The following is a 12,354-nucleotide window of genomic DNA, read 5'->3' on the forward strand; positions in this document are numbered from 1 at the left end:
ACTGATGCAACACTCCTATGCCTCTCACACTGTTGTAGTCTGCTAGCTCTACGTTGTCTCGGAACTCCTGCATTGTAGCTCTCTCTGCTGCTCCATCCGCATCCATCTTTACCCACCCAGTCAGTCCTGCTACTCCTTGACAGAGCTCCCGTAGCAAGGTCTAATCCAAGAGGCTGGGTACCGCGAGGATCCTTCCCCTCATCCCCTGTAGTCTGCCTGACTACAGCTCGATGTCTCCCCACTTTCGCTCAAGTGGTGTGTGTGCACCCATGGCACAGTCATCGTCTGTTAAAACTTCCTTCTCTATCCATGTTGGTGTTGCCTTAGTCTCGGAAGACTCTCCATTACTCTTCTTCCTTGGACACAGGGTCGCATAATGACCCAGCTCCCCACAGTGGAAGCACTTGATCTTGGAGAGGTCTTTCTTCTTCTGCTTCTCCTGCTTTCCCTCAGATGCTAGGGCCACATCCTCCTCCTCCTACTTGACCTTGATCCCTTTGTTGTTGCTACCTATCTTCGACTGTCATCTAATCTCTTCCTGGCAAAGAGCTACCCACATCTCGTCCGAAGGTGGGAGGGTCCCTCTGCCCAAGATACTCTGGACAAATACTTCCCAATCTTCTGAGACAACATCCAGGGTTGTCTTCACCATAAGCTCCTGATCCAGTGTCGCTCCTATAGCAGTCAACTGGTCTTGGATCTAATTTAGTCCTCCGAGGAAGGTGTCAATCGATTGAACCTTCTTCATCTGATATGACCTAATCTGGTTCTTGAGCAGCATTCTTCTCTGCACAGAAAATATGCTAGTACAGCTTCTTAAGAGCCTCCCACATCTCAAATGCCATTTCCTTTTCTGCTATATGTGGTACCACATGATCGTTGACCTCGTCAAGAATAATGCACTTCGCCCTCGCCATTGCCTCTTCGTACCTATCATTATCATTGGGGTTGACTGGGACAACTATTACCTTTAAGGCGAAGTTCTTGACATGATTCCTGTCAAGCACTAATAAGATTTTGGCCTTGTAAACTACGAAGTTCGATGCTCCGTCCAGTCTATCCTGGTCTCTTACCTTGTGTAGTGCCATGATGCTCCTCTACTTTCCTCCTGGAAGTTCTCTATTCAACTCCTCTGAGTCTCTACTTCCCATCTGGAAGTTCTCTTCTGGACTCCCTCTGAGTCCTGATTTCCCTCCTGGAAATCCTCTTGCCGCTTGTCGAGATGCCCCTTACTCTGGTCGTCTTGTGCAACTACACTGTTGATCCAAGTTCCTCGGTTGATCATCTAGTGTACTCTCCAAGTGACCCTGAAGCCTCCTCTTATACTTTTCCTATTGACATCTCAACGGCCGAAATTAAGTTCCTAATCAATGGCTAAGATTAGATCTGGCTTGATCCATGTCTTTTGGACCACTCTAACACAAATTCATATTAATACACATTAATATTTTATTTTCCCTAAGTTTAGACTTAGGGACTCCATTAAAAATATTAATTATTTTAATATCTCCTGATCTGTTTAGAATCTGTCCAAGCACTTTCTGGGTATTGGAGATCTCATGTGCCCCAACCTCTCCACCAAATTTCGTGGCTAGTGCACATCTGATGCTACTCCAAATCAACAACACATTCCATTTCCATGGTACGATAATCATTCCATGGAAATGAACCATTATACCCCTAGCACCATGTTCGTATCAACAAGCTCTACCACACAGAAATCATCCACTAGGGTGTAATTTCCCATCTTCAACTCCATTTGAGGAACCATCCTCAAATAAGCAATTCTCATCCTCCATCTACTTCTATGTCAAAACGCTTAAATTCTTCTAAACCCAAACGCCTCCTAGCAACCAGGGATGCATCTATGAAATTATGGGTGGATCCTCCATTGATGAGGACCATGTCCTATTTCCCTTGTATGATTCCCCTTACTATAAAAGTGGTGTATTTGGGAATGCATGGCTTGGCTATATTGGCCCCAGTTAGTTTTCTCTTTGGTGCCTATTCATCATTGCAGCCGCTAGTCTACTCCTCTTTTGTTTCTACATGTTCTTTCTCCTCTCCATTGTCCGGCATTACTTCTATATAATGGACCTTCCCTTTGCTCATGCATCTGTTAGTTTTTGTAGCATTAGATGGTGTTCTAGTCTCAAACTTATCGAGAGGCTAAAACATATGAGATCTCCATAATGCAGAAATCATTTATGGAAATTCCACCTAGAGACAACTCAATTAAATTAATTGATCGATAATTGAAAAATCCCCAAGTCTAACTTAGGGAAATCGATTTATTAATGGGAATTAATTGAGAAATGTGACAATTCTCTAGAAACTCACATGGATTGACTTAAAGATGATGTCAACCACCGACAAGGACTTAATCGTGATCGTTGGTGATCCAACTAGAGATTATAAGAGGAGGTCGTTAGGGTTGGAGAAGAACACACAGGAAGAGCCAGTTTTCATGGCAGATCGATTTTCTAGAGCACAACATTCAGCCAGAAGGAAGCAGGATCTAGAGGGAGATCAATAGCAGATTTCCAGAGGAGGATTCCAGATTTGGAAGAGTCAGTTAAGAGGAGGATAAGTTTTCCTCCGGAAGCTATATAAGGACTACGCAGGAGGTGTTGAAATATGTAACTAGGTTCGGTCTTCGTAATGGCATATGTAGTCGTGATTTTACGTATTTAATGAAAAGAGAAAAATAAATTTATTAGTTGTGTTCTTGAGGCATGTGTTTCATGCTCAAGGAAAAATTATTTTTAGGTCAAGCACCCATTGAGTGCTTCTAGGTTTGTCATAAAGTCAATTGAGCCATTGTCATGTATTGAAGACCCATTTGGGCATGTTACATATTGTAAAGAAAAATTTATTGAGTCAAAATAGAATCAAAAGACCCTCCAAGACCTCATCGTGACACAAAGATCAAGTCGGCCTCAAGATAGCAATTTGTACCCCTCTCAAGCCTATATATAAGAAGGAATTCGACCTCATTTGCTCACTCACTCAAGCAAGTTCGATCTCCTCAAGACAGAAGCTGGAAAAGGGCGTAGAAAAAGAAGAAGATCAAGATCGAAGTTTTTGGGCCTCTCTCTCTCTATTTCGTTAGGGTTTCTACAGTTTTTGGGCTAGATGAAATTTTGAAGTTGCAATAAAGCTGTGAAGCTGCAAGGTCGAAGCTATGAAGTTTCCCCCAGATCAACATTGTGAAGCTGCTAGGTCAGAGCTGCTAAAGTTGCATTAAGGTCGAAGTTATGAAGCTGTTAGGTCAAAGTTGTTGAAGTTGCTAGGTCGAAGTTGCAGAAATTGTTGTTGAGGTCGAAGTTGTTGGAGAAGTTGTTGGAAGGTCGAAGTTTTTTGTTAGTAAGAAGCTCATCAAGAAGGATGACTTGGTCTTGGAGGGTCTTGGTCAAGGGTTATAGGCCTTGGAATTCATCAATTGAAGTTCTATTAGAAGAGAAGCATTTCGTCGGGTTTTCCTCTTAGTTGGAGAGGTTTTGGCCCTGACTGATCGCCTATATCTTGTGTCCTATTGTCAAATTGTTCTTTATGATTTGGTAGTTATTTGACGATAGAGAGCATTAATAATAATAAAGAAAAGAAGAAGTTATCAAGTAAAAATACATCACAAGAAGTTATCAAAGTAAGAGAAATCACCCACACTTGTTGCCCCTTAGATTTCTCAACATGGTATCAGAGCTAAGGTGACTACATCAAGGAAGGGAAACATGAAGAAGGATAATCAACGGCCAAAGTTTAAAGATATCATCTTGGAAACATTAAGAGCATCAATCATCAAGAAGGACCAACCCTCTCATCATATTGAAAGGGAATAATTAAGAGCATCAAAGAAGACCTCAAAACCCTAGCTCATCCAAAGAAGGGTTCCACACTTGAAGCATTCTTGGGAATCTCACACATTCTACAATCATTATCACAAGGAAGGAAGAGCGAAGCACTATTAGGTCTATTTTTCTGGGATGTATTCTCCACGTGTGTGAAGTATTAAGATATCCTTCTACAACAGCAAGTATCGAATTGCAACCACCATTAAGGATCAAGTTCTGTGCCAAGAAAGGTCTCCTTTGCAAGCCGAAATAACAAGAAAAAGAAGTCCAGTTAAGCAAACTAGAAAAGAGGCAAATTTGTCCATCTTCTAGCCACACATATGATCTAGGGTTATTGCAAAAAAGGCTAAAATTGCATAACTGCTACAACAAGCCGCAATTCTGAAGAAGGGCCGAAATTTGAGGTTGTGAAACAAGTTTAATTAGTGTTGTCTTAAAGGAAGAAAAGCAAGAAAAAGCATTGGCATCATCATCAAGGAATCAATGTGATCTCCCTTTGAGCCAAGGATCACTTTTGAAGAAAGACATATTTACCAAGAAGACATCTTCTATAATCTAGATCTTAATCAAAATCAAGAAGGCATCAAGTTGAAGATTTCATCATCTGGGAGTATCTTCACTTGACAAGTATGTTTTATATCTATATTTGAATATGTCAAAATGACTTCATATTACAAGGAGAGCAACAAATTGGTTGGGTCGTCAAACTTTCTTGCATAGAGGAAGAGGATAGATTTGATCCTTATAGAAAATTACGTCATTGGTCATGTTAAGGGTTTAAGGATTGCCTCAGTCGACCACCGATCGTGGCGTTAACCACCATGCTCAACTCTTGTGGGCACGAGACTTCTGATTGACCACTGCTCTACAAAAGCGACCCGGAATTCGGCCACACATACCAGACACTCTTGGAGGGTCAGCATGTTCCAGATTTTCACCTCCAGGACAACCTGTTATGCCACCTGGGTCACCTTTGTGTTCCTTCAAGCGAGCGTGCCAAGATGATCTGGGAAGCACACTACAGTCGGGCCATTGGGCATTTTGGGGTTGAAAAAACGGTGGCAGTACTGCAGAAATATTTCTATTGGTCGAATCTTCGACAGGATGCCGAGAAGTACATCAGATCATGCACTGCTTGCACCATTGCCAAACCGACCATCAAGAAGCAAGGCCTCTATACCCCGCCGCCTACCCCTAGTCGACCTTGGGAATCCATCTCCATGGATTACATGTCAGGCCTCCCTTCCACTAGGCATGGAAATGACTGTGTTTTTGTGGTCGTCGACAGGCTCTCGAAGATGGGCATTATGGCGGCCTGCAAGAAGAATATCACAGCAGAAGCCACTACTAAACTCTTCTTTGAACGAGTATGGGTACACTTTGGGATCCCACAGTCTATCATTTCAGATCGGGACAGCAGGTTCCTCAGTACATTTTGGTCTAGCCTCTGGTCGATGCTGGACACCAAACTCACTAAGTCCACAGCCTTCCATCCTCAAACTGATGGCCAGACTGAGGTCATCAACAGGATGATCGTACACATTCTGCACATGTAAAACTCAAAGCATCCACGCACATGGGACGAGAGCCTCCCCTATGTTCAGCACAGCTACAACCGGGCTCTCCACAGCTCGACTGGCCACAGCCCCTTTCAGGTGGGATTGGGGTTCCAGCCACTATGTCCCATCAATGTGGCCATGCCATTTGCAGCTACTCACGCAGATTTTGCTCATGTCCAGTCCGAAACAGATAAGGCAAACAGCTTCATTGAGCACATCCAACATATTCGCCAGCAGGTCCATGACATTCTGGAGAAATCAAATGCCAAGTACAAGCAGCGACATGATCAACATCGGGTGCCACACAAGTTTCAAGTGGGCGACAAAGTCTGGTTGCATTTGCAAAAGGAACGCCTTACCGGAGCCTATCGGAAACTCAGACCACTCCGATATGGCCCTTACACCATTACCAAGGCTGTGGGAGACAATGCATTTGAACTCAGCATTCCCCCATTCCTTGGCCTGCACCCAGTGTTCAATGTCGACCGCCTTCGGCCATACTTTCCACCATTACTAGACACGTCCGACATTGCAAAACAACTCACACCCACAGAGTTAAATCCAGCTTGCATGGAACAAGCTGCAACTGATCGGATCATGGACACAGAGATCAAGCACACTCGCCAGCAGAATATCCAACTGTATCGAGTTGTCAAAGCAGGACAACTCCTTCACCATGGCAAGTGGCTCATCAGGGACCAAGTGCAGCAGAAGTTCCCTCATCTCATGGAGGAACTCAACGCAATGGGGACCATTGCTTCCTAAGGGGGGAGGAATGATCCAGGTAGATATTGGTGGCCACCCGCTAATTCCACTTGGATCCCCTCTAATGCTTCTTACAGTTTTTTCAGTTTCCTTAATTATAGCACAGTTTACTATTTTTAGCAGTTTTTCGGGTCCTAAACTTCCGGAGCCATTTTGAGGCCCTAAACGACGTTTTTTGGGAAATCTACCGCCAGCGATTTTTTTATCTAAAAATCGTCTTTTTCGTCGTAGTCCTCGGAGAGATCTTTCCAACAGGCTATCATGCACATCAAACGGAGATAGTACGACCAATTCGCGACCCCGGGAAGTTGATGTACCAACTTACCCAAAAACAGGGCCCACAATTTGGCGTTTCATCTTCTAGGGTTAGGTTTTGGCATGTGAAGGGTTTTCCATTGTTTCTCAACAATAAATAGGCCTTCGAACCTCATTGTAAGACAGTTCAGAGGCAGGTAGCCACCACATCTCTTCTCAGAGATAAGCTACCATCACCCTAGCTGGTTTATTTCCATTTCTGTTTGTAAGCATATTTCAGTATTTTACAGTAATGAAATGAGGTATTATTTCGCTGCATATCTGTCTTTATGGTTATCTCTGTATTTTATTGCGTTCCTATTTAAATCCGGATCAACCGATGCAGCAGTTCTAAGGGTTTTATTATTAAGCAGCTTTATTGAGTACAACTAGGGTGCCAAACTGGCTCACCCAACAGAGATTTCTATCAGGTAATAATACCTCTTCTTGGAAGCAGATATTCACCTTCTCAACATTAGTCTGCCCCACGAAAAACCTTCCTGCGATTCTCCAAGGATCTATGTCAGCCCCGCTAGCCTCTGCATAGCTCTGGAACCCTAGCGTTAGCCCTCTGCCTCTCTGTGTCAACTCTCTAGCCTTCTGCGTCACCCATGTAGGCCCTGCTAGCCTTTGCGCAGTCTCTAGCTGCCTCTACGTGGCTCCTGCTAGCTCTGCGTAGCCTCCTCGATCACTGCGCTGGCCCTCTGGCACTATCTCTGCCTCTCTATGTACTCACTACCCCTCACTGCAACTCAGATCACTTGTTCGAATTTTCTCAGCAAACCCTGCTCCAGAAAATCAAACTAATTGGTGTATCTCCAACTGGCCCTCAAGCCTCCTCTTATACTTTCCCTGTTGAGTCTTCAACGGTAGAGATTAAGTCTCTAATCAACGGCTAAGATTAGATTTGGCTTGATCCATGTCATTTAGAACATTCTCACCCGATTTTATATTAATACCCATTAATATTTTGATTTTCCTAAGTTTAGACTTAGGAACTCCATTAAAAATATTAACTATTTTAATATCTCTCTAACCGAGTGGAATTTCCCCAAACCATTTCTGGGTCTTGGAGATCTCATGTGCTTTAGCCTCTCCACCAATTTTCATGGCTAGAGCACCTCCGATGCTACCCCAAATCAACACGATTTGATGCCTCTGCAGGAATTTCAAACTCCCTTCCTCCTTCAGTGTTGCGCTCTTCCACCACTGTTCTCTTGTTTCACGTGCAGCTCCGATACCATGTGAAAATTTGGATGCCCAAATTTCTACTGCAGCAATTGATTACGTTTCTCCTATTTGTTAATTACTAAACCAAATTATTTACTGTTTCCTACAGTAAACACTGAAACGAATACAATGTAGCAAACACCATTTAAATTATAAGCGTAAACAAGAAACTGAACAAGAAAGAATACAACATATTTGCATAGTTATTTTTGGACAAATATCCCCAAAAAATCCCAATGAGGGAAAACCAGTGCAGCAGCTGAGGCTTTTATTATTGAGCAGTAGTGATTTCTGAATACAATCTCTGGATGCCTTCCCGGTTATCCAATGACAGAGAATATTACTTACAGAAAGATAAGTGACGTTACCTCACACTATCACTGGAAATCCTCGTTGATCTAGCCACTGAATGAGTTGCCCCTAGCTACCTTTGCACTGCCTCTGCATAGCCACTGCGTCAGCCAAGCGTCACACCCTGTGGGGACAGCGTCACCCCTTTAGCTAATCGATTTGCCTCTGAGATTCTGACTTCTGCTCTCCCAGTCCCACACCCTGGCTTCTAGCTACAGAAATCGATCTCCCCAGCAAATTTTCGAACATCCTCAAGGCTCTGCGTGGCCCTGTATCGAACTCTTTTGGCTCTATGCTACCTCTCCCAGATCTCTCTCTGCCTCCTCTACCAAGTATTCTCCGACTAGGACAGATTTCCCTTCGGATATTATCTCTGCCCCTCACTACAAAAGATTACTATTGAAAATCTCTCTGACATCTGCTCTGCTTCAAAAAATCGAACTTTTGATCTCCCCTCTGTATGTTCTCCAAGTGCCCCTCAAGCCTCTTCTTATATCTTTCTATTGGACAACCAACGGCCCAGATTAACTTCTAATCAATGACTTAGATCATTTTCAATTGATCCTCATCTTCTTCTAGAAGTTTCACCCACAGTTAGATTAATACCCTTTAATTATTTTAACTTCCTAAGTTTAGACTTAGGGTCCCATTAAAAATAATTCATTATTTTAATAAAACTATCTCCGGGTGGAATTTCCCAAAACGATTTCTGGGTATTGGAAAATGCATGTATCTAAGCCTCCCTACAAATTTTGAGACTTAGAGCACATCCGATGCTACCAAAAATCAATAGTAATTTGGTTGTAAGGACCAAAAGTCATATACGCAGCGGAAATATTAAATACTTCGTAGACAAAGACATCCATTATAGGACAATAATTGTAATTTGTATATTGTATAAAGAATTGATGTAGGATGAAAACAAGTGAGAATGAGGGTCCTGTATATATAGCCAGGTAAGTGCCCTTTCACGAACAGGCATGTCTCTAAGACATGCCTTTTCATTATTAACTAACTAACCATTAGTTAATTTACTTATTATTTATTATTATATTTATATTATTATGATTATTATTTATTATCTATTTTTACATAATTTATGTTCATAACATTGTCTTCTCCTTCAAAAAGCTTTGTCCTCAATGCTTACTGATGAAAGACTTGATCTCTTTTTCTGTTTCGAATGTCTTCTCATCTCGACATTATCATCTTCGTTGATACTAGTTGATATGATTCTCTAAATGAAAAACAAAATTGTCGCATTGAGAAGGGATCAGACCAATCCTAGATTGATCTTCTATGGCATCAAATTTTGTCATGAATATTTGTCATAAGATTGCATTCTGCAAACTTCAGTATCCTTGGGAACATAATTTTGTCGTTTATTTTCTGAGCGATATTGGTACGTAGCTTGATTGGAAAGTTTGCTCTTGTGATTTGGATGTTGATACATAGCTCCTTTGGTTTGGCTTTCCTCTATCATATTAGTGGTTGATTCCTGATTTTCTTCAAGCATTGTTGTTGTTAAGTTGGCAACTGAATCATCATTTGGAATGTCCATTGTTTGGAATGCAACTTCTGCATATGTTTTAACTTCTCTAGATTCTTCTTCTTCCTTACTTGTGATATTGACTGGATCAGTGTTTATTCCCTTATCTTCAACTTGGACTGACACGACTGACGACTTCAATACTTCACCTTGAACTTGTTCTAGCTTGTCATTCAGCAATTTCTTGTCATTTTTAAGTTTTTTTATTTGTGTAAGTAGGGTTTGGTTATGATTCCTTAAAAGTACAAGTTCATCCTTTTCTGAATTGTTGACTTTATTCTTAGTAGCTTCATCATCTTTTAAACTTTTCATTTGTTCTAATAATGCCTAATTAAGGCTCTTAAAACGTAAATTTTATTCTTCTTGTTCTAATAAATGCTTCTTGAGTTCCTTCTTTGTGGCCTTGGCTTTCTTGACTTGTTCAAGTAGTTTTTCATTGTGATCTCTGAGGCGCGAAATTTCTTTGTCTTTATTGCATATGGCTTCTTCAAGCTCTTTTTGCTTCTTTTTTTTGTTATCTTGAAACATCAAGTCTGAGACATCCTTGAAGTCTTCTACTGAGGATGTTATTGATTTGATTTATTTGTTATGTCTCGAAATGTGACCATCTTCCCCTTATAAGGAAATGTCAAAACTTCTTCCTCTATGCTTCACATGAATGTACCCAAATTCTTAAACCAAGGTTGACCGATTATGATGTCAATATCCCTCTTTACAACATGAAATTGAGATATGTACTCATAATGACCGACTATCACTTGTAAATCACTAATGTTATACTCTTTTTGGTCAAAGATATTTTTCCTTACATTTTTCCTTACACCAGTGCTTGGCTCTAGAATTAATAGTTGATTTACCAAGTTAACGTTGATGTAATTTTTATCGTTGTTTGTGTTGATAGCGATATTACTTTCTCTTTCTTGGATACTTCCTTTTAATGTAATTACTTTGTGATCTGTAACTGAAAAACCTCTATAGGAAAATCGTCCTTCCTTTATCATTTTTGAATTAGGCTCCATTCGCTTTTTTCTTCAAAAATGGACTTCTTTAAAATAAGTGTCCTTTTATTTGATAAACTTGAACACCTTTATAAATTCCTTTAACTTTTATTTTCCTCAATTATATATTTTTTCCCACTTTAAAATAAGTTAATATAGCTCCATTATTTAAATAAACTACACCTTATATTTATTATAATGCTTTTAAAAAGTACTCTTCCTTTGTTATAACTTGTTATCCTTATGTCTCTTTATAGTTCTAGATTTAACCCTTTATATACTTTAATATATGGACCTTTTAAGTAACCTTCTATAATAATACCCACTTTGTACTTATATATATTTTCAATAATTTTATGACTTGAAATTTTCTTTAAAATACCCGTTTATAATATAAAACTTCTCTTTACATATCTTTTATATATAATCTTTTCTTTTCCTTTTTGAAAAGTTACAACCCTAGTGAAACGTGGCTATTCACCTCTTTGGGGTATAATATAAAATATATGTACACTTATGTGCCTTTGACTTGGTTAATTTTTTCTATGTAAAAAGTAAAACTTATCATTCACATAAAGAGTTTTTGTATTCCTTTTGTTTATCTTTTACCTTGAAGATACCATGGGCAATTACCATGGGTTGCTAAAACCACAGGCTTGTAAACCACTTAATGAAGAATCAAGATAATATTATCTACTCTTCCTTCTCTTACGAATAGTTTTAAGATATTTGGAAAGATTCCCTCTTAACTTTATCATGCACTCTTTATAAATAATGTAAACCTTTTATATATATGAATGTTCTACTTCAAAATTTACATTAGACTATATTTTTTTTTAAATCTTTTTTTTTCTTAATCTTTATATGTACTTTTATTTTCTTTTTTTCTTTGGCTATCTTATTTTTTTCTTCCTTTTTTTTGTTTAATGGCGAAAGCCCTGAATGGCGAAACGGGTGAAACAAAGAAACTCCAACTTTGTGTAGCAAAATGCTTCAATTGTGACGACAACAATGTTGACAAAGGATTAATGGCCAAAGGCCGGATCAAACTAGTTCTCTTCAATGGTTGAGCATCCAGAGGATCGAATAGCTCTAATACCAATGTAATGACCAAAAGTCATATACGCAGCAGAAATACTAAAATACTTCGTAGACAAAGACATCCATTGTAGGACAATAATTGTAATTTGTATATTGTATAAAGAATTGACGTAAGATGAGAACAAGTGAGAATGAGAGATCTGTATATATAGCCAGGTAAGTACCCTTTCACGAATAGCCATGTGTCTAAGACATGCCTTTTCATTATTAACTAACTAACCATTAGTTAATTTACTTATTCTTTATTATTATATTTATATTATTATGATTATTATTTATTATCTATTTTTATCTATTTTTACATAATTCATGTTCATAACATTGGCCCTCTAAAGAAACAGGCACACGACCCTCCCTGAAAGTGCAACTCAGCCCACAATTTAAAATCAACTCAACCCTCCTTTGAAGACACAATTTCGATCCCTCATAATTGGGAAATCAGTTGATGAATAATGCAGCCCTAGTGAGAAAGGTAATTTGGCCTCCAAGAAGTTTATTGGCTCAGCCCCCTTGAATGACAATTAATTTATCCCATATGATCAACAACTCGTCCCCTAGCAATAAACTCAGCTACTTGGCCTGCAAATCAATCCTCAATAATTCTGGCAAATGCAACAATAATTTGGCGTTGAAGGATATGATTATTTGCCTCTATA

The 12,354-nt window shown here is 39.7% G+C and overlaps 1 protein-coding gene across 4 annotated transcripts in view; it reads right to left on the bottom strand.

Moving 5' to 3' along the window:
* The window catches only part of LOC149228455 (uncharacterized), a 437,914-nt gene that overhangs the window by 96,009 nt on the left and 329,551 nt on the right, over positions 1-12,354 (bottom strand). The gene's annotated exons all lie outside the window — the stretch shown is intronic.

Source organism: Pinus tabuliformis, chromosome J, assembly GCF_031772625.1.
Source record: "Pinus tabuliformis cultivar Carrire ecotype Pingquan chromosome J, CPIR1, whole genome shotgun sequence".
Taxonomy (NCBI): Eukaryota; Viridiplantae; Streptophyta; class Pinopsida; order Pinales; family Pinaceae; genus Pinus; species Pinus tabuliformis.